The sequence below is a fragment of the Falco biarmicus genome, chromosome 4 (genome assembly GCF_023638135.1).
Source record: "Falco biarmicus isolate bFalBia1 chromosome 4, bFalBia1.pri, whole genome shotgun sequence".
Lineage (NCBI taxonomy): Eukaryota > Metazoa > Chordata > Aves > Falconiformes > Falconidae > Falco > Falco biarmicus.
This window is the reverse complement of record NC_079291.1, coordinates 86,325,325-86,348,629: the sequence shown is the minus strand read 5'-3', so window position 1 is coordinate 86,348,629 and position 23,305 is coordinate 86,325,325. Positions and strand designations below refer to the sequence as shown.

The 23,305-nt window shown below is 43.1% G+C and overlaps 1 long non-coding RNA gene across 2 annotated transcripts in view; it reads left to right on the top strand.

Moving 5' to 3' along the window:
• LOC130148952 (uncharacterized) overlaps positions 1-23,305 on the top strand; it is a 44,132-nt gene that overhangs the window by 16,733 nt on the left and 4,094 nt on the right. Inside the window, exon 4 of one of the 2 annotated variants that reach the window (XR_008821717.1) lies at positions 8,374-9,915. This is a non-coding gene — a long non-coding RNA (uncharacterized LOC130148952). Of the gene's footprint in view, positions 1-8,373; positions 10,581-23,305 lie in introns of those variants that run through there. The other variant, XR_008821716.1, reaches the window with a different exon arrangement.

Sequence of the window (23,305 nt, the reverse complement as noted above, 5' to 3'; positions counted from 1 at the left end):
CTAAATACTGATAGATTTCCTCTGATGGTTTGTTGTGTAGTTTTGCAAGGATCTGACACATCTCCCCTTCTTCATTAATGGCATCAGATGAAAGTGTCAGGGATGCTAGTTGTCGTGGGGATAATTTGTCCAAGACATCCATCTGTGCAAAGGGACACAAAGCAGATGACAAACTTTTTAAGCATGTGAGTGATTTGTAAAAGCTACTGCTTTCAAGAAGACTCAAGACAAATCTGCAAGGCTGGAATATCCACAGGACTTGTAAAGTCCTTTTTCCATCAGGATGTGTACTATTTCATTTCTGAATACTACTGTAGCTCTGCAAGTGCCACTAGCCAGTGAAAAGCAGTAAAAATGTTTGTGATAATTGAACACTAATGCCAGAATATTTTTTAAGGGCAGTGATCCATCACCTCCCATGCTGCATAGAGCATAAAGGCATTGCAAATGTTGGCAAAGTAATGTTTCATGGTGGAACACCGCCATGTGAATGCTAGTGAAAAAATATATTAAAAATACTTACTCCCACAAAGTGTTTGTTCCAAGTGACTAAGTCTTGATACTCAGCATATTTGCTAAAATTTCCAAGGTTTACTTCCAACCACTTCTGAGTACTTTGGGTTGCACTGTCGCATGCAACACCTGGAAAAATAATGACACTGGGAATGCTGGGGACTATATGTTCGTCTCTGACCTTCTGACTGGAAACCCTAGTCAATCTTGCAAGTTCCCAGTAAGCCCTTGCGGACAGCAGAATACTTTGAATTCACATTGGTGTGAGAGAGATCATTCATTATTAGAGTCTTCATTATTAACTAATAACATTTTTTTGTGCTGTTGTCTAAATTTGGGCTTGTTTAACAATGTTGAGCATCCAGTGTTGTGGCTGGCAATGGTTAAACTTAGTAGTGAGCTATCCAAAATAGGGGAGTTGTGAGAATCCTGTCAGTAAGAGGAAGGCCAGAGTCTTGGAGCAACAATATAAGTATCTGCTTTCTTTCCTTTTCTTGCCATTAGGAGCATATCAGACACTACTACAGGAATTTCTGCTGCTTCTCAAGCTGAGAGTGTGCTGGAAAGCTCTCAAAAGACATTCCCAAATTAAGACTTTTTATTCCGTTACCTGATTTCACTTTTGATGTCAAGAAGGTTTTACAGAATCCAAAAATATGGGGAATGTTTTCTGCTGGGATGACAGCATAGATTTTGTTGAAACCCTTCAACCTGCAGGAGGGAATGCTGGGATGGTCATGGAAGTATTTTGATTTAATCAAATCAGAATTTTCCAATAGCAAAAACTTTTTCATTAGAAAAATGTTAACAGCTTTCATCATTATTAATTATTATTAATTAACTATTGCAAGACCTTATCAGAGAGGTTCTTAAGAAGTAACTGCAAAGTATCTTCAGATCAGTCTGAACATATCCTACCTATGTGATAAGGCCATTGTTTTTTTTTTTAAAGTATGGTCCCTACTTGGTGCAATTGTTTTAAGATAAAGGTCACAGAATTGCTAAGGGTGCTCTTACACTGAAACTCAGCAAGTTTTTAGTTATATTCCATGCAAGCCTGAAAACGCTGAGTGTTTTACTGCGGTTACTTCTGCTTTCCAGCAGGAGCATCACATTCTGCTTTAAGAATATGTGAACGTATCACCAGAAAGCCATATACAGCATAAGTAAATAGAACTGCTCAGTTAAGATAGATATGTATGGAATGGGTGACTCACATTTGCTGATAAGAGTCACATGAAATATTGACAGGTATCTCTGGAACAATCATCTCATTCACCGCATGCAACACGTTTTGTAGAGTGTCTTGAAACCAGTCAGCAAAGCCAGCAGCTTTCATTTTGTGAAAACTAGGAGCTATTCCATGCAAGGCACTGCTTAGTAGGAGATGGGCAAGGTCGCTGTTCTGAAGCTCCACCTGCAATCACACAACACCTTTCAGTATAGTTGACATGTAATTTGTCATGCTAAACCTTCTGCAATTTGAGATATTGTTCAGGATTATTTCATATCTCTCTCTTTGTGCTTGGGAAGTCAGAATAAAGGTGACTGGGTTGTAGCATCAAGAGAAGGACCCAAGGAGGGCGCTCTTGGAAAGTGCTTGTTCTTGAATGGGTCTGTTTTCCCTGAGCTCTGCTCACATCTCTTCCCATCACATCCTGCTACGGCTCCGTGTAGCCCCTTAGAGGAAGAATAACTAGGTATCTAGACAGAAAAACAGATTGCTACAGCCTCAGGCCTTTAAGGAACAGCTATCCAAGGGTTTGACCTGTGGCCTTGTCTCAAGAAGGTTTCCCTGTGATGACAGCGAGGCTATAGGACAAGCCCTTCTTTTCTTCGGTCAGGGCTGGGGTTTGAGTATCAGACATCAGTGGGCATTGATTGAAGTAGCTGCAGTGTTTGGATGGAGGAGCTTTGAGGTACAATAAGGGAAGTTACCGATGCCATGTCATTCAGCGTGGCAAAGAACTTAGCAAGATCTGATGGTGTACGTAGGTTGTCCATGATGGTGATCACACTTGTTTCATCAGCCAGAGCCCCTGTTTCCAGTGTTAGTTGTGCCAGCTGAGCTGGTGACAGCTTTTCCAGAGCTGACATCTGAAAAGGAACACAGAAACACCTGTATATTCATAAACAGGTTCACTGTCAACGTTGTGGCAAGAAGTTATGGATCAGCTAAGTTTATGTAGGAAGGAGCCAACAATACTCAAATACAGCAAGCTTCAGTATGTGACCTACCCCACTGAAATTTGGATTGAGCGAAGAGAACTCATGCAGAGTGGCATGGGCACTGAAATAGCCGTAGTTGGCAGCTAACCATGTACTGCTGTTTGCATTCGGGGAACAGGTGACACCTGAAATGCAGAAGAGCCCACAGTCAGTAAACAGTCAGCAGTTTCCTCAGCTGTTGGTTAGCGTGACAACAAAGCCTGCCTAGTGATAGGGATGGGAGGAACATCAGATCCACCTCAGCTGGGTTCAACAGGATGTTAGAGTGAGGGCAGCAAGCAGAGCAGATTCAGAAAGCATCTTCTTGTCTGTCTAATTTGTGTTAGAACTCTTATACCACTGTCCATCACTGTAGCATCTAGGAATTTAATGTGTAAAATTAATAGCAATAGCAAGATCCTAGTGGACTTCACAGAGGGTCTACATAACTCCCTTTTTGCAGTTAAAGTGCTCTGCTTGTGTATAGGTTTTAGGTTAGAAGATTTCAACCCAGGAAGTTATTTGCCAAGCACAAAGATTAAATTTTACAATGGCAGAAAAAAGAAAAGCTCTTGAGTCATTAGTGTGCGTTTACCTTGAGTGGTGTGGTACATCTCCAGAAAGCTGTGTATTCTGTGATGGATGGAAAGTCTCTGCTCGTCTGTGTAATGCTCATACACTCTGTCCATTGCTTGCACACTGTATCAACACAAGAGCAGAAGTAGGTTATGGGTCAAACATCTGCAGAGAGCAGTTTTCCTTTGGAGGAAAAAATTGAGTCCATAGGAAACATGAGCTGAGAGTACTCTAGTGTCAGTAAACCTGAAATATTTAATTTGGTTTAAATAAAACTGTTCCTTTTCCTCCTTGTTCCCTTCATAAAGCCTTGAAAAATGAAATGAAGGTACAGACAGGCATTTTATCTGACGAATGATTTTGGCTGATGCAAAACTGTTGTGAAGCTCAGTACGCTAACAGCAGTAAGATGTCAGATACTCTGGGGAAAGTGATGCTGTTGGTTTGACAAGGTACCACCCTCAGGGAAGCTGGCTGCTCATGACTCACAGGTTTTGATGAGACTGGCAGTCAATACCCAGAGGCAGGAGCTGCAGGTAGTTGGCATTCATAGCTGGCAGGAATAGCTGCAGCTCCGAACCAAACCAGAAGGCATATTCGTTGGCTGTAAAGGTGCTGAGTGGTAAAGATTTAAAAAGGAAATCGAAGAGCAGCTCACGAATCCAGGGGTCAGGAAGGACAGTGAGATCCATCTGGAAACAAAACCAGCACACAAAAATTGATTTTAGCAATTACTGCTTTCCACAGGTAAGCTGCCTGGTGGCAAGAGAGGTTTCCTCTCCTCCCTGTCATGTGGTCTACAGTTTTCAGGAAAGCCACCAGTGTTTCAGCATGGATGTGTAGTAGCACAATGCAGCGTAATGCTGGAGTAATGAATTTTGGAACTGAATGAGATTATTATTGTAGCAAATTAATGAAATAGATGTGCTCTGCATTTTCGAGTAGAAAAGCCATTTGATCACGGCCTTAGCTAATGAAGATTATTATTCCTCGTGCCTAAGGGATGAGTTCTGAGTTGAAGTAACTAAATAAAGATTGTGAAAGAAAATAAATAACCTTTTTAAATGAGTAAGGTATCTGCAGTGTAACCCATAACATGCATAAGAATAATTATTTTGTCTGGATACTCCTCTGGGAAACCCAGACATGTGAGCTCTAACCTAGTGGTCTAGAGCCCAGGACTTACATTACTGTAGGAAAGAGTTTGTCTCTGTGGCATTTTAGTATTTCTCAGACTTGTAACAGGATGCTGTTCTCTGGGGTGGGAGCTTTTACCATACCTCTTCTGCTACAGCGTTCAGCTCCTTTATGAATTCAGTCAGCTCCTCAAAGGAGCGTTTCTCCATCTCCAGCAAAATCTGGACAGTAAGGCGTTCCCTCTTAAAAGCATTTGTGAGAACTGTCATCTCTCCTATTTGTCTGGCAGACAGAATGTCAAGAACTTCATACTAATGAGGAAAACACAGCAGAAAGAATACAGACTTCAAAAGCTGTTTGCTTGTCCCCTGATTACAGTTCTCAGCCATGTACATAGTTCATTGTTTATGTTTCTGACTGAATTCATCAAAGCCCTAAAGCCACCCAAATGTCTCTACCATGCTACGCAGCACCAAGTGAGAGCTCTTCCTAGCTGGGGTGGTTAAAAACGGTATTATGTCCTAACACAGAAGACTGAGGGTAATGCTAATCATCAGCTGCTCTAGCTAACTAATGTAACAGCCATTCTGTTCTCTAATCACGTAACTTCCTCTACTGCAGTATTAAAAACCTGTATGGCAATGAGTTCTGCAGAAGAGTGGAAAGTGTTAGGCTAAGAAGTGTCCCTGCTTGGTTGTTACACTTCTGTAAAATTCATGGAGGAATCATGAACTGCATTTAATGCTAAAAGTCTGGAGGAAGTACTGATTTCTTTGGCGAGGCTCTTCCCTTGGAGGTGGTTATGGAAGAGGATAATACCTCCTGGAAGTTCAGCTTGTGAAAAACATTCAGAACTTTTTATCCCTTTTACAGAGCTGTCTGAGTGTGGAAAGCTTGTAAGAAAAGTCTCTTTGTGAGATTCCTAAATGGTTGTGGGTTTGTCTTGATTTCTAGTCTTGGAGTGTCAATGTTGGCAGCAACAAGGTTAAGAGGATTATGAACTGTAGGGTTATGTCTGAAGGTGATACTAAAAAATGTTTCTTACTCACTGAAGTCATAACAGGGAATGAAAGACAAATTTTCCATGAACTGTTTATAAATTTTGTGCTGTCAGAACTATGCATGTCCTTACCCCATTAAAGGCCTTGTAGAAGTCTGTGAGGTCACTGTAAGGAGCAAAATGTGAAAATCTGTAGAAGATAAGTTCCAGGAAACTTCGGCTGCTGTCATATGTGCCAGGAAACACCTTTTCTGAGAAAGTACAAGTCTGTCAGCATACTGTTGTAACTGATCTTTCCTTGTCAGCACTCCACAACGTGGCTCTCCCTCAGTCCTGAGCAGCTGCAGAGCATGGGGGATTCGGCATGCAGAGGGCTTTGGAGAGCTGTGGGTACCAGGCAGGGCTAGAGGTCCCCGGTGGCTGTGGGGCTGGTTCGGGCACAGTGAGCTGCTGTTTGCTATGTGGTTCTGGCAGCTACTGGGGTATTCCTGGTAGTGTTACTGGGAGAGCTGTGGTGCTGAGGCATCATGGAAGAGAACAGGTGCCCAAGTGTTTTGGTTCCTTGATTATAAGCTGCAAGCAATACTTGATGTTTCAGAGGAAAGCCAGTACTCTGCTTTGGGAAGCCCAATGACCAAAAGGCTGCGGGGCAACCTCCCCATGTTGTACTTACTCCTGCAAGTGAATTCCTCTCTGACCCAAGGAGGGACAGGCAGATAGCAGAAATTTTAGCACACAGGTGACAAATAGCTACAATTCAACTATGTTGTGAAGCAACCCTGAAAGCAGACCAGTACCTGAAAAAGTAAGTTGAGATTCCAGGATCCTTTTGATGAAGAGGTAGATCGCATGGGATGTGTTTTGTGGAAGCTCTGGAAAGACTTTATCTAAGCCTTGCACTCTGCAAGAGTCAAGAAGTGAGATCTCATAAGCCTGAGATTGTAGAGACTTGTAATAAGTAAATAATAACATTATTTATGATAATATGTAGTGTACATCTTGCCTCAACTGTAATACATTACAGGAACAATGGTAATAACAAGAAGTGCAAAAGGTACAGGCTTTGTAAGTCATGGGGAGAGTTGGCATCCACCTGCCTCATTCAGAGTATGCTGTCCTGCAGCAGGGAACAAAAGGGGTTGGAGGGTATGTGAAGAGACCTAAGTAGAGCACAATACAGTACATATATGTGTGAAAAATGCTATCTGAGTCTCCTTTACTGCAAAAATCAAATTGAGACTTTTTTTTTTTTTTAATCCACGTGAATTACTAGCACATACTTATGCTGGGAAAGAAGTTGCTAAAATGTGCACTGCTTTCCTGCAGTACAAGTCTGGCAGGCAGCGCTCCGCAGCACATGATACTCACATGGCTGTGTAGGCTGGGAAGCTGAGGTCTCCTGGGATTAACTCGAGCAGATCCGTGTTTATACTGGGCAAGAGAAATCTTAGGTTCTCCAGGAACCAGAATTCATAGTCAATATCAGCAAATTTATAAAAGTGCTTGGAAAGGTCTGTGAAGAGCGTTGTCAGCATTTCCGTCCTTACTTCATCATTTCTTATGTCCACAATGCCTTCCTGTGGAGAGTGGAAACGTCTGTTACCTGGGAGCTGTTTGGCAGTGGCATGGTGAAGGGGTATCATGACTCCCTTTCATCAGCTTCCTTGTTTTCCCTGGCACCATGATGGAGGACTTTCTTACACATGAAGTGCCTGAGAATCCCTGCCTTTTTAAAGGGAAGAATGATTATAAAGAAAGTTACAGTACCTGTGTCAGAGCCAGATTGAACTTCATCAAGAATTCACTCATTTTAGGCTCTAAGATTTGGGGATTTTCACCCCTCAGGGCATTCAGGACATCTTGCATTGCGGTCACGTTGACCAGCACATCAGAAGTCAGGCTGTATTCCACCAGCTGCTCAATACTCAGGACGTCCAGAATTTTGGCCTAGGAAATGCTAATGTCAGCCACTGAAGATGAGTTTATCCCCGCTTCGCTAGAACTAGCTGAAATATTTTTTTCACAGTTTTCACACTTTTCTTTTTGCTAAATGTGTGTATTAGTCTCATGGTTTGTAGAGGTTTGCTTATATCCTGAAGTTATTTTTCACATCCTAGGCAAAGCTATTTCAGCATAGGGAGGAGATTCAAAAAGCTGACATATTTTTGTTTGGACTGTCTGAGGGTGCCTGTTCCAAATAGAAGCTTCTTTGAAAGTCCAGCTAGTTGAAAACATACTATTTCTGGTTTTAGAGTTGCTGAGGAGAAGTGGGAATATATTCCATTACAAATCTTGAAATTAAATCTTTTAGGGGTCTCTAAAAGCCCTAGTTACCCGTATGCAATTGGTGTAGAGATCATACGTACAGGGTCAAAGTTGTTGTTGGTCGCTATGACTTCCTGGAGGGCTATATTATGGAAGAAGGTTTTCCAGTTGACTTGTATCCATGCGGTCGTGGACTCGGTTGGACCACCTAAGTAGGAGAAAGATGCAGTGACTCTCAGGAAATTACCCACCACAGTACGTCCTGCTTCTCAAACAATATGTTTATTGCAGAAAAGTGGAAAACTCAGATCCCAATTGACTGAAAGAATAGCTGCATAGTTACTGATACATTGTAGTGTCACTTGTAGCTCAAGGAAGTCTGAGCCACAGATCACTTGGAAAACAGTGAAAAGTAAAAGGGAAATACCAGATTATGCTGGTTGGGTTCCTTTACTCCTTCTCGGACATCCACTTCTGACTAGTGCTGGATACAGGGTGCTGAACTAGGTGGAATTTGTGTTTTTTTCAAAGGGAAATGAGATTTTGTACCTTGAGAAGGTAAAATCAATGTAATAAATACCAAGAGAGAGAAAGAGAAGAAAGACAAATGAGGATACTCAGATCAGGTCAAGATGACAGAGATGTCCCTTAATCCTTCTTTTTTCAGTTTCCAGGAATATACATCATAATCTTGCAACGGTCACCAGAGACCAACAAAGCATCCTGGTGTGAGGGGAACATTGGAAAGACAGCATTTTCCCACTTGGACAGCCTTGGTAGTGCACTAATGCTTGCCTTTTTATACAAGCCAATATTGCTGTGGTTGAATGCATCCTGGAAGAAGTCTGTCAGCTGAGCCCTTGTTTTCCTGGAAGAATCTGTTAGCAGAGCCAGCTGGGGTGTGAGATTCCCAATATTACCTTTCAAGTTCAGAAGGTTCTGTGCAATCCAGAGTGCTACGTCTCTTCTAGAGGACTCAGTCATGTATTCATAAGTGTTATCAAGTGCAGTAACACTGGATGAACAAGAAAAAGGACCCAGGTGAAATACATATGGTGACAGAGTCTTTGTAACTTTGTCTAATTTGAGCCTTGGACAAGACAACCAGTCTCTTCTCCAAAATACTGGGGCCCATTCCTTCTGGAAATTTCTGCTGAGGGACTTAATACTCCATCCTTATTGTACAAATAGCATCTGTGGACCAAGGCCTAGATTTGATATGGCCCAGCTCTAACTTCCCCTCAAACTTATCAGAAAAGAGCTGTGAAAAAGTACTCAAACAGAGCCATCCAGGCCAACAGCACATCAGCTGTCTCACATTTCAACCTGACTCCATGAAGGACAGTGTTGCCCTGTTTACTGGCTGAAGAGAGATCCCAGTGAAGCCCAGAAGACTTACACAGCAACGAAGGAGTCATAATCCTGTGGCACAACAAGGGCGAGGGTGGATTCATTGATGACAGGACTCAGGAAGTGCAACCCATTTTGGAATGTGATGTTCCAGTCAGCGGCAGTGTATGTCTTCATTTGCTCGGACATGCTGGTCAGGTATTGCAGTAGGAGCAGCTGAGCAATCTCATCATTTGGCAGGACTGTGATCTTACGCTGGAACAAAATTATGTGATGAACACATTGCTGTTAGGGCAATCAGAACTGCAATGCTACAGTTGGGGAGGGGGCTCTTTAAGTGGTTTTCTAGGCCAGAATTTTAGGAATTCAAAATGGAAGTGAACAATACTCTGAAGAGTGCAGTCTGTGTCACTGAAAGGACCTGATGTGTACAGATGTTTAAAGGTTACTGTTGCAACAGTGTACTTTCAAAATCATGGTATTTGCAAAGCCTTTTTTTCACCTAACAACTTAAGGTGGCAGGTATCTGCAGGGGAGGTGGAGATTGCAGAGAACATGGGTGGTGTTTACCGTGGTTGCAGCCTTGGTGAACTGTGTCAGAATCCTCTGAACATCCTCAGCTTCACTTTGCTGGAAGAACTGGACAAGCTGGACTGCTGCATCCATATGGGTCAGTGTGTCTGAGTATACCATCATGTCACCAATCTGAGTGGGAGTGAGGAGGTCCAAAATTGCATACTGGAGGAGGAGAGAGGAGATGAATTCTGTTACCCCACACCTGGGCAATTTAACGTCCATCTTTTCTGGCACATCCTCTCTTGAGTGCAAAGGCAGCCTGGATATATACAGACTTACCGCATCAAAAGGTTGGTGGTAGAGTGAAACCAATTGAGTGTAAGGTGCTTCTGTGCAGAATTTTCCAAAGAACTGTAATACCCAGTCTCTGGTTGTGGCTTGGGTGGAGCAGGCAGGACCTATGGTGAGGGCACAGAAAAACAGGTAACATGGGAGAGTGGATTCAAGTACACATCAGTACCCAGGATTGCTAGAGCACCTTGAAGGAAAAGAAAGGCTTGAAGTCCCTGATTTTGATGGCTTATGCATCAGTCCTCCAGTGACATGCTCTGCCTTCTTTTGTTTTCATACTGTGGGCAGGAGTGAGTTCTGAGAAGAGACACCTGTTCCTTAATCAAGCAGTTCAGAAGGTATTGAGCAAAGAAAGAAATTAGCTCTGTCCCACAACTTGCAGAAGGTGACAGGGCTCACAGAGAATTAGCTGAACTGATAGATATTACCAGTGAGCTCGGACTTCTGGGTGAGGAATGCCACAATGTAGTTATATATGTCCATTTTGCCAGCTGTAGGGATTTCAGAGAAGACTGTATTGATTCCAGTAATCCTGTAGAAGAAAGTAACCCGGTGTAAGTGAAGGACTTTTGGGAGCCAACCCCATTTGCTGAGTAGTTCTCATGAAATATTTTGGGGTTGTTCTCTCTGGCTGCCCTGAAAATAAATGTATTGGAAGAATCAATGTGAAGTATTGAAAGCCTGGCTTCATTGTTGCCTGGGGAGTTTGTCATTGGTTTTAGTGGAGGCAAAGTGAGTCCAAATTGGGGTCTTCTAAATATCTTGTCCCTAGAAAATGTTTGAAGTCCAATTAATACCTGAATTCAGGAGCTTGTGGGCTGATACGTAAAGTAAATAAAAGCCAAATAAAGTGACCTGCCAAAACATACAAGACAAAATGAGTGAGAAAAGTGGGAGTAACTCTTCTGGCCTTTTTCGGTAAGCATGGCAGCATGTTCCCTCCTTTTGCAGTTCATTCACTGCACTGAATTATTCTTTTACTAAATAGTTTAAATCTCAAGTAATACGAAACAGCCTCAGGCAGGGCAACCATGACTCACAGAGACTTGTAGGAACTGCAGGACATCGTGTTGGGGATGCCCTGAAGGATGGTGGCATGAATGCCTGGCAGAACAGCCACGAGCCTCTTCTGAAACCAGAGTTGGTAGTCGTCGTCTGTGAAGGTGGGGAGCGCAGAACGGAGCTGTTCCACTGTTCGTGCCAACATGGTGCGCTTCACCGCCATGGAGATATTGAAGGTGTTGGCAGAAGGCTGCAGCAGGAACACAAAATGCAACTGTAAGGCTCTAGGGCAATATTTGAAAACTGAGAAGAGTATTTCTGGGTGGTGCAGTTTCTATTTCTAACCCAACAGTAATAGCAAATCGTGCTACATCCGTAAGGATTTTACAGCATTGTAACAGTGCAGCCAAGACCTGACTGAATTACCGTTAAGCATCAAGTTACATGCAAAATTTCTGGCAAAATCAGCGTAGAAGAACAGAGATTTTTGTTTATGTTCCCACCTTGATCTTCTGCAGCAGGGAAATGTTTTGAAACTAATGCAGCACAGTAGGAGAAACAAACTTTTGTGTTCTCCTCTAGACCTTCAGTTTTCAGGGATGGCATTCTTCCGTATTTGGGAATTATTTGAGGCAGCCAAGCAGGTACAGCTCCCGCTGCTTACACAAGAATGAAGAGGTTTTCTGACTTACTTCTGATCTATGATATAAATATATTCCCTGACACCTCAGCACAAGTCCTGTATTTTATAGCAAAAAATATAAGCTATGTAGCACTGTTTTATAGTTCAGTTCCTACTGAGCCTCAGGAAATGGTTTGGTCAGCTGTTTTCTTTGACAGGTGTGTTATTTTCACTGTTGAGATCGTTTTCTCATTTCATGCCATTATTGTTTAAGGGAGAATTACAGGTCTGACTCTCAGCCCTTTGCTACTCTTCTAGCTGTCACCTGGTGGCTACCGCACCTTGTGTCTTGGTGCAGGCTGTCAGTGGCCATTAACGGCAGCTTAAATGGATATGCTGGGCTAGGAACTGTGACACCTGAGAAACAGGCATACAGTCTTTTCTGTCACCTCTGCTGCAGAGCCTGGAACAGGACCAGAGATTTCAGATATCCCTTGCTTTCAGCTTGTTGAGCTTTGTTGCCTCTCAGAGAGTGCTGAGCACCCTGCAAAGCCAGGCCCCAGGGGAGCACTGAAGGACCCATGTTGGTGTGACAAAGCTGCTAAAGTGTCTGAAGCTCCTGCTGCCACCAGGAGGGGCTTCCAGCAGCTCTGTGAGTACAGCCCAGGTGAGACTCTGCCTCCACACTAGAGTTGCTTTCTCATCAAAAAAGGTGGGAGCAGATGGATGCTGAAGTGTTTCATTCTTTGCTATTTTAAGGGGGGGGGGGGGTAGTAACATTTACAACTTTGCAGGCCAGAGGCTAGCTTTATATCATTCCAGGCATGTGCTTTATCTTCTGGATGAATGTGGAGAATTAAAGGCAGTTGCTCTGGTATAAAGCTAGCTGTCATAGTCCTGGGAAAAGCCGAGTTAGTCATGATGCCATAACCCAGTAGGAAGTCTTCTCTCTGTGATCAGATCTTACCTGAGGGAGAGACCTCCAGATTCTGAGTCTTGCAGACTGAGACTTTGTATATCTTCTGTTGGCCTGATAAAAGGTATTGTATTTACAAGGAGCCAAGAAGGGCTCTTAGCTAATTACTTATTAAAGGAACCTCAGGAAGTAATTGGCACTGGGTGCACAGTCAGAACTATGTGGGAGAGGAGTTACTACAGCCTGAGCCAAAGACAAATTGTAAACTGTGAATTAAAATGATGTAAATTAATGGTGCTTTAGGGGGCTCTTTGAGCCTTACCCTTTTACAAAGGCTGGAGATCTGGCCTGTGTGTTTCAGCCAGTCTGAGATGGGAAGGGGTTGGTGGCAGTTTTGTCAAACCAGAGCGCAGACTTAAGTATGTGAGGAATGCAATGGCATAATCTCTTTTTGGCCTTGAATCTGTTGCAAGGTTCCCTGGCAAACCTGTTGTATCACCTTCCTTTTACTCTCGGTTACTGCACATGTACCATGGGAAGACTTCTGTCCTCACAGACCTCTCCCACAGAGCCCCATTAACCAGCTGTCTGCAGTTACCTCCTCTAAAGCAGAGTTAAACTCATCCCAGTAAACAGCCAGCTCCTGGAGACCTGGCAGCTTGGTTAACCTGTCAAAGATTCGTTCAATGTTAGCAACAGAGCTGAGCATGTCTTGGGACAGTGTTAACTGGGCAAGCTGGACGGCAGTCAACTCCTCCAGGAGCACCATCTAGAACAGAGAGAGAGAATTAATTATAAGTGTACATTTGTATTTTCTTGGATTGACATTGTTGGCATGTGTGCCCACAGCTTTGCTGCACACCTTGTCCTCGAGGACGAGGACTCTTTCTCTTCTGGCAGATGTAGGTTATGATATATAATGTTTGTGATGGAGCAATGGTGTGAGGCTGAAACAGACTGTTCTGGTTTTTGTAGTCTTGAAATAGGAGAGAGTCTTTGCAGCAGAAGTGTTAGGTTTTAATGAATAAGATTAATTTTGGAAAGGCTGGTGAAAGATTGTGGGTGTTTGCTTGGCCCAGATGAGCTGGATAGCTCTTGGACCTCCTTCTTTTGTTGAGGTGAGAGTGAGACAGGCCCCAGTTTAGGCTTCTCTGGTACACTCCATGGAAATATCCCTTCAGTGCCCCATGGAAAACAAACCAAGTTGTCTAATAACCATCTCTGACAGACAGAGGATCTGGATCAGATACAGAGATCCTTTAGTTGCCATGCAGGTGCTCTAGCTGTGCACCCGTCCTTTCTGCTGGGTGTTGTGTTAAGGGAAAATGAACCAACTGGCCAGGGTTTGTTGGAATTGAAGTGCATGGGAATAATCAGAAACTAGTTGAACTCTTCTTGTAGCAGAGGGGAAAGTCCTCTCTCTCCTGAGAAGGATGGAAAAAATTCCATTGTTTCTAATTAAGGAGGAAAGGGCAACACATTTTCCATTCATGCCTGTTCTTCAAGCTGTTTTGTAATACTCTCTGGCTGTCAGGCTATAAATCCCACTATTAATTGTGTGACTATCTAAAAAAAAGGAATAGTTTTGCTCTGTGACAAAGTGTCTAAATCAGTAGTCTTACCCCAGTAAAGTTTTCATAGGCAGCAACAAAGTCTGTGATGTTAGCTATGGATCTGAATCTCCGGAAGTTAAACATCATCCAGTTTTCATCCATCTCACAATCTAAAACGCAGCAATAACAAATCATTTATGTTTCAGTTTAAGACTCACAAAACCAAAGATCATTCCAGGGTATTTATGGAAATGATAGAGGAAGTATTTCCAATTACCATGCATCTAAGCAGTGAATCACCAGGTTCGATTAGGGTAGCTCATGTTGGTGCAGTTCCTGAAAGACTGTCACAAAGTAGTGACTAGTGATTTCATGGAAATCAGGACACTGCTGCTTCGTTACATATCAACTTTTATTCCTTACAAACATTGTAAGACAAAGATGTTGAACAGGGAACATAATTCAGTGGTTCAGTAGGTCTTAAAAGCAGTTTGTGCTTATAATAAGTATGCAATTAATTTTTTTTTTTTAAATTTGCCCTTCCCTTCAGTCAACAAGAAATTCTGGTGTTGCTGCTTTATAGGGACAAGGGCTGCTCTCCACTTTGTATTGGGGAAGCTGCACTGAGGTGGAACTGGCTTATTGAGCTGTAATTGGAGTGCAACATTTACAGTCAACAAAAACCATGGCTCCAGTTTACTGAAAACTCCTAGGCAGAGGAGAAATCCACATGCCAGCAAGGTCTGAGGGAAACCAGATGCCTGAACAAACTCAGTGGGAAGAAAAGGCTCACCTAAGCGAGCAATAGTTTGGACAATCCATTGGGTTATGTCAGTCTTTGTCTCTGTTGTCATGTCATCAAACGCGTAGTCCAAACCTCTCACTCTGCAGGTCAAGGAGAGAGGAGACACGTCAGCATCACTTACTTTCCGTGACGTTCACAGACCCAAGCTAATAACATTTTTAGCGCAGGTAGTTAGAAATGTCTTCTTTGATGGGACAGATGAATTCACAACTCTTCCTCTCGCTTGTCCGTCAGATCCCTCCCCGTAGCTACAGTGACATTCTCCTTTACAGTGCACACAGATGAGAGAAACTGAGCTGGACTTATACTCACATCACTTGTAAGAGTGGGCAGTCACTGACAGCAGGCAGTGTCATTAATTCATCGTGAGTGATGGAGCCTAGATAAAAGGTCAGTGTCCCGTTGAACAGGGATTCCAAGTCTGTTCTTGTCATTGAGGCAAAATGTGGCTTCAGGATCTGGAAAATGCCTTTGAGCATTATGTCACGAACCCCAGTGCTTGTTATGCTTTCCTTGTGCATCTAGGGAGAAGAAAAAATGGGAAGTGATGTGCTACTGGAGTGTGACGGAGATGCTTATCTTTCAGTCTCAGTTATGTGTATTAGTGTGGCTTTGTTCTTGCAGATATGAACAGCAGATTTTGTGATACATGGCTGGGTAGTGAAAATGAAAATGTGCTGGGCTGTTTTCCTTTTTTCTTTTTTTTTTTTCCCCCTGCTGCTGCTTAATCAGAGAAACTTGATCATTCTGCTTGTTTGGAATCATACCGTTATATTGTTTTATAGAAATCTGCTTTGGAGAAATCTATTGATGATTGTGCAGTCAGGAGCAAGGGCAAATGAAAATGAGACCCAACAAGAGAAAGGATGGTGCCTAGAGTCTGCAACTGGAGGAGCTCTCTTACCTGTGCTGCAAGAGAATTAACTTCATGCAGAAAGGTGTGTAGTTCAGAGACATTCCGCGTTTGGAGGGTTTTCATGATCTCTGTAACATCTGTCTCTGCGTTGGCCCTGGTGTTGTCAGTCAGGATACAGGAGGTGATGAGTAGCTTTCCTAGCTGCACTGAAGTTAGCATATCTGTCACCTCAAACTAAAAAGGAAAGGAGAAGATTGTCATTGTAGCGGCAGTTAAATGCCCCCACCAGCTTTTGCCTTTTGGCATGTGAGTGGCTGCTCAGAAGCTTACAGGTAACCCCAGGCCAAGGACAATGCCCTACTGCCATTGCAGAGCAACACAACGGAGCAGCCTTGTGGAATCCCAATGTAAGCTTTGCTTGGTGTGATACCTACTCCGTTGAAGCTGGGGTTGAGGCGGAGGAGATCACTGTAGTCAGCGTAAATACTAGAGAAGCCAAAGTTGTCCTCTAACCAGTCTCGACTGTTAGCAGTGGTGAATGTACAGGCTACTCCTGCAAGAGACAGGGTGTTGGGAGGTCAGAAGTTGACAGCCTGTTGGCAGGAGAGAGGGAAGCTTTGTCTAACGTCAGATGCTCATTTATGCAAGACAGCCAGAGAGGCATGTGCTCCTGGAAAAATAGAAGGTGAGGTGGAAATGGTGCTGTAGCCACAGCTGGGCCTTGAAGAAGCTCAGAGTGGATGTAGGAAGTAGAAAGTGGTGCTCAGGAGTGCCAATGAAGAGGTTGAAGTTTCATCCTAAATTCAGATACTAGAATCGTCCCACCCTTCTGCAGTTTAGCTTGGCCATGCCATACCAGAGAGTACTCCTGGTGTAGTTCACCCAAGACGAGGCAAGGGTCTGCTTGTTTTTGTGAATTTTGTTGTAATCTTGAAAATATGAGTATTACTGCTCATGTGTTGCTCAAAACTAGTGTAAGGTTTTAGTATTAAAGTACTCAGAGGATCATAAAGGAAAGTAATATGCGGTAATCTGTTACCTTCTTTTGCTGCTTGCCTGTTGAGAAAATCCATTCTGGCTTGGTATACAGCTCTCTGTGTGTCAGGATCTAACTCATGGTGCACAGAATTCAGTCCTTTATAGCTGTATATTGACAAAAATGAAATGTGATTTCAGTGTTTCACATCAAAGTAGTTATGAGCCATGCTGTACCAAAAAAAAAAAAAAGGAATACTTTTTAAAGCCTAAGATAACTTTACCCAGTGAGAGATAAGTAAAACAGTTTTGAACCTTGTAGAAGATTAATGTTCACTTGTGTTGAGGTGCTTTGTTCATATATCTTCTGGGCAAGTTTAGCCTATGCTAATAGTTATTTTCATTGTGCTGTACTGCTTTTTCTGGAGAGACATAACATCATTTATCGTATGGTCATAATCTAAAAGTGCTCATTTCAAAATCTCCAGGGCAACATTTGACAACATGAGAAGTGCTGCAGGTTTGTTTTCATGGTAGTCTTAGCAGTGACAGGTAATAAAAATAGTCGCAAGGCTGGCAGTGCTGAGCCATGTTTATGTATTATCTCTGCTAACTTAATTTCTTAGTAAGTGCATATGACAGGTATACTCACATATCTTGGAAATCAGTGCAGCCTATTTTCGTTGGGAAGAGTCTTAATATATTTGCATCAGTAACAGCCAACATCCTTTTCAGTTTCACCTGAAACAAGTCTTTCAAGGAGGGTGAGCACAGATCTGGGAAGTTCTCTCTGACTTTGGTTAAAATGGTCTCCAGCATTGAGTACATTGCATTGTGGTCAAGCGGAGGAGTCAGTCTTAAAGCTGATAACTCGGTTAAGTAGTCTTCCAGGTAGAGGACATTATTGGTGCTGAGCACTTGTGCGATGGCAGCGGCTAAGCTGCTGTTGGAGAGCACATGGCTGAGGACTGTAAGCTGAGCTAGCTGGCTGGCGGTGAGCACCTCAAGAGCTGTAAACTGGGAACAGAGAGGCATGACTAAAGACCCAGGGCAAGGGTTAAACTACTGAACAAGTTGCCATGTGAGCTAAATTCTTCCATACAACACTGTAATTACCAGATTGTTGAATATATGAGGTAAGGTTAGTAGGTGCCATGTGAGTGTGGACTGCTGAAGCCTGTTCACTGACCTGTAGTTCTAACCACCAATACTACAATCCATAGGCAAGTAAAAGTTTCAGTCACTTTATCCCCCTGCTTATCTGTTGCTTGAGTGTTCACAGCCTGCTGGGTGAAACAACTGGAGGAAACCTTATTTTCAAAGTGATTTCTTACCCCATCAAAGCTGCTCCAGCAAGAAGTGAGATCATTATATGATGCATGACTTTGGAAACTCTTCCAGTTGGTCAGTAGCCACTCTTTTGCTGAATTTTTTTCGCAAACTAAAACCATAAAATAACTTGTTATTTCTTGATGGACAGATAAGGGTTGGTCTCCTATGAGGCCATGGGTATGGAAAAGGCTTGGAGGGAGGGTACGGGGAAAAATAAGATTAATTTGATCCAAAAAACATCATTGTCACTGATCTTCTGTCCTCTAACATAATGATTTGACATGAGTTCAGAAAAGCTTTTTAAATTATCTCATTGTGCTGCTGGAAGCAAGGGTATGTTACTGAATCATTTTCGTTAGAGTACTTTATCATCTGATCTTAACAGCTAATTCTTATTCTGCAGACAATAGATGTTAGTAGTTTATACTGGTATCTGTTGAATCTATTGCAATTATATCAGGAAAATTTGGACTGTAAATACTGATCACTAACCCTGTGTAGTAAGGAATCTTCTGATCCAGTCAGCTACCAGTTGCCTTGTGCTGTTGTCCATCTCAGAATAAGCCGTGTCCAGAGCTTGAACCCTAGAATTCAAAAGGGACCGATGAGACAAAAGCCATTGCCAAGTGCTGATATGTATAACAATTTGTTAGCTCATAGTGCCCTTAATTTCCTTCTTTAAGATGAACATTAGAAATTCTGTTTGGGTGCGTGACAGAAACTAAGATAACCCTTCATGTTCTAAGGTGAATTTGTAGAGCTCTTCCCATATCCCAGCTAATTCCTTCACATCTCCATCCTGCTTCACGCTGCTTCCCAAGTTTCTACCCATTTCCACTCATCTCCTTCACCAGCTTCTCTCTGTGGGAGAGGTCCTCAAGAGGCACAGAATGTAATAGTAAAAAATGGTATTTATGTCTAATAAATATCTGCTGCTTTCTTATATGGCTGGAACAGAAACCTGCTTACATCTACCTCCCGAACAGCAGTGAAGGTGTGTGAGGCACAGATGAGTATTACATATGGTTGTACCCTATACAATCATGTGACACTGATTCCAGTAAGCACACCACGCTGTCTGGACAGTGTGCTACCTTTGTATTGCTCTTTGCTGGTAGCTTTCACAGACTGGGCTCTGGGATCTTGTTCTATCTTCCTTTTTTTTCTAGCCCTATCTTAACTCTTCTGTGGATCAATCTTAATAGCACCAATTAGGAACAGAGATAACTGGCAGGAAAATAGACATCAAAATTCAAATCTTAAAAAGCCCTGTTTTGACAATGCAATGCATTTCCTGGTTCTGTCAAACCACGCGCTCATGCATACCATCTAATTAGACCCTGAGCTTAGAACAGACATACACTGTGGCTAGGCCATCACAAGTGACTGGAAGCTGTGCCATGCAGTCCAGGATGTTGGTGCCGATGGAGGGAAGGTAGGCGTGCAGGGTCTCCTGGAACCAGGATGCCAGGAAACCTGCATTTGCAACTTTAGGATCAGACTTCATGACTTCCCATGCTGCATTTAACATGAAGGCTTTGGTGGCAGATGCAACCTGGTCACTGCGGACCTGAAAACAAGATAGAAAATTCTCAAAGTATTGCTAATGTGTTACGGGTATTATTGCCATGCTTAGGGGTAGTGCCAAGACTAGAAACTCTTTGTGGCAGATTCTGCACAAACACTGGGACAAGAGTGCTGTCCTTTTCCCAGGATCTTCAAGTTGATTCTCGTCATGCTTGTCCAACTGTAACTGGCTTGGCTCTTCTTGAGAAGATCTAGAAATTGCCTTTGTGCTTCTAATCCCCAAATGCTACTTCATATGAGTTCATCTATACTGCCTTGAAAATTACTCCTGAGAGTGGCTTGAACAAACCTATTTTCCTTGGTGCTGGCACTGTGCTAGGAGCATGGAGACTGCAAGAACTGCATCTGGGCTGAAAGGTAGTAACTTGTTCAGGTAGGCTGTGCTCTCTTCAACAGAGAGAAGTAAATGCAGGTAGAGAAGGAGAACAAGGAAGTGTTCAGCTGAGTAAGAAGTGGATTCATCACCTTGGTAGCCAGACTCCTCTCCTGTTCTTGTTAAGGAGAATGGGAAAGGTCTTGGGGAGGATTTGGAGAGGAAGAAGGGAAGAGAAGAGAGGAGAAGGCTGGTTTGTACTGAAACTTGTGCTCACATTTCCGTGTAATTGTAGTAACAACATACTAGAGACCCAGAGCTGCAGGCTCTCAAGGTAACTATTGAATAATCTCTGCTCGTCTAGCAGCATGGGGGAAAAAAACAGTCAAGTACTCAAGCAGCTGTGGATGTAGCCCAGGCTAAAGCGTGCCGGCGTATCGTCTAAAGAGGGAGCTGCTGACTGTCCTCTCCTCTGATGCTAATATTACCTGCACGCTGATTTCATTCAGAGCAGTTTGCAGCACTTCAGTGTTGACTTGTTGAAACAAGAGCAGGAAAGTCTCTTGGTCCAAGAGAGCAGTAGCATCCGTGATGTAGCACTTGAGGATGGAGGAGAGTTGTCTTGATGTCAGCTTGGTGCCCTGGGACAGACACAAGCATGTTACGTCAGAAAAAAGGGTAAAGAACTACAAGTCCAAGGTCAAAGTTTGAGGTTCTCTTGCTCTCCTTGTTCCTACAGACAATCTCAAGGGAAAGAGGAGTGCCTGGCTTACTGCCTTTTGCCTGGTGGGAGTGATTCCAGAGCAAGGCTGTCTGATGTGCCCAAGGAGGGGAAGCCAGATCTGACTGTGAGTGTCTTAAAGTAGCTAGAAAGGAGTATCTGGGGAGTTGGTAGGAGAGACCTGTTGGAGGTGACTTACTGAAGCACAGGCGTACTGCCGGAGGGAAGGGCTGCACCAGTCACCGCTCTTCAGGATGGAGCTTAGATTTGAACTGGAAAGGAAGCAGGAAACATTGAACATTTTCCATTAAATGTCTGATGAGAAGAGGGCTTGGTAGGCTGCAAAGGGCTCAGGTTCTTTTGGTGAAGCTTTTGGGAGATATTTTAGCAGTAGTGTAATCTCTCCCAAGCAGTGTGGATACCAGTTCCCAGCGGTGCCTACCTGATTTCAGATGAGCAGTATGTTGGAGCTGTGAAAGAAGAAAGAAGTGTATGACATTTAATATTTTAGTCTCTCACTTTAAGGATACATGTGATGCTTTTCTTTGGGTACAGAAAGTATTGGAACACTTCTTCCAGTCTTACACTTGACAATCTCTCTGTTCTGCTCCTTGTGTTTCCTGTTCATGTTGTATGTGAAATTGTGGGTGTATAATAGCTTTTCTTTTCAGTGCTGGGCTGAGACCCCTGAAATGCTTTAGAGAGCCCTTAAATAAGTGATGCAGAAAATCTACATGGGCTCTATTCAGGGATATTTCCTAGGGGTATTAGCTTTCAAAACACTTCCATTGTGCTCTTTTGTGTGCTAGACCCTGTCCAACATCTCAAGTGTACAAATGGTACCTTAGATACAAAAAAAATTTTACTTACACATGAGGAATGCTGGGCACTGGGAAAAGAAAGAAGAGAAAGCACTGGTGAGGATAGAGCATTCATGGCATGAAATAGGATGTAATTTACTCGGGCTGCTAGCTATGAAGCAATTACTCCTGTACTGCCTTGCCCTGTTTGCATCAGGCAAACCATTGGGATGGGTTGAAAGGTGCCCAGTACCACTATGCATCTGTTGGTTAGAACAGACTGGTTGCTCCCAGCTCAGGACAGACTTGACCAGATTCTCAGCTGGTATGAGCTGATGATCAGTGTCTTGGTGGAGCTGCACTTTTATTCCAGCCAACAGATCAGCTTTAAAGCAGGAATCCTCCCTGGCTGCAGTATTATACCTTCTCTGCTCCAGCCCGTGGGCTTGTGGAGCTCTGGGAAGTATTGCAGGTCTTTGTTAGTAACCTTATGGAGATTCCCTTGCACTAGATGGCTCTTAAGTGGATACAAGTGTATTTTGTGCATAAGTGGCTGTTGCAGGTAACTGATGTTACTACCAAGTGTCTGCTCTATGACTGATAACACAGAAAAGCTTTTTACAGCATTTGGTGATGTTACACACATACCTGATTTAAACCTTTTACACGTGGTCCTAGGGGAAAAAAAAAAAAAACAAAATGCAGATGGAATAGTTAGATGAAAATCAGTTTAGTTTCAGTCATCTAACTATTGTAGACCCCCACAGAAATGCAAGAACAGAGACTAGGAGAGTATGAAATGGAGGTAAGTTTTCATCCTTCATTGGTTATATACTAATACTGAGCACGCACCCCAATCATTTGTGCTGGTTTTGTTACATAGCACTACATGTTCAGTGTTGGTGCCCAAACCACACTGCAAAGTCTTGACAACGTCAGAGACACTTTGCTTTGATCCACTAATCTGTATATTCAGCTGTGTGGGAATCAGCCCTCAGCATGGTTGTGGGGCGGAACTGACTTACCTAAACTGAGTAAAGTCATAAGCACGATTAAAAGTGGTGGCCTTTCTTTTGCCTTCATTGCTCTTCTTTTCTTGGATTGTCTTTTCAAGGCTGAAAAAAAAGCATAAAAGATCTGCGAATTGTGTCTTTTGAGTACAGCTACTCTCCTGAAATTCTGCAAAAATTGTCCTTACTGCTCAGATTGTCAGGACCATTACTCTGCAGATGGAGCTGGAGAACAGTGGAGTGCACTGAGCACATCCATGGTCTGGCTGTAGACTTCCTTACTGCTCACTGGAACTAGTGCTCTCCTTAACTGCTGTAAGGGCTTTCAGCCTTTTCTGAGGTTTACTCCAAGGGCAAGTATAGATCCCTGCAAAGTGAGTGGAAGCTCCCTGACAGTAGACATGCTTCTGCAAGTTGTCCCTGTGGCTGTATTGGAAAGCTGCTCTGGGTTAGTGCATGCTGCAGCTTGGGAAGTGAAGCTATAAGGCAAAGGATCCTCCTGGCATCTCTGTTTACATCCCTTGGAACCAATGGCAGCTCCATTATGGTGATTGTGACCCAGGTTCACTTTGCTCCTGGCATGGTGGCTAGTGCCAGGGAGAGTTCAGTGGCTTCAGCATTTGTGAAACAGACAGAGGGATGGGTGCCTCGCACAAATAATCAGAGCTGATATTAATCACCGGTGAACAGAAACATTCCTCCAGCACTAAAAGGTACCCCTAAAATCTGATTGTATTTTTTCATAAAAGTATCTTTCTTTGAAAGTTGTTACTTTCTTTGCCTAATGTACTTTCTGTCAACTGTCAGTCAGCTTGATGACCAGAGACAGTCAGATCTCGCTTACATTAGAAATTCTCCAACATTCTTCTCTGTAACGTATCTCACTGAAGCACAGCA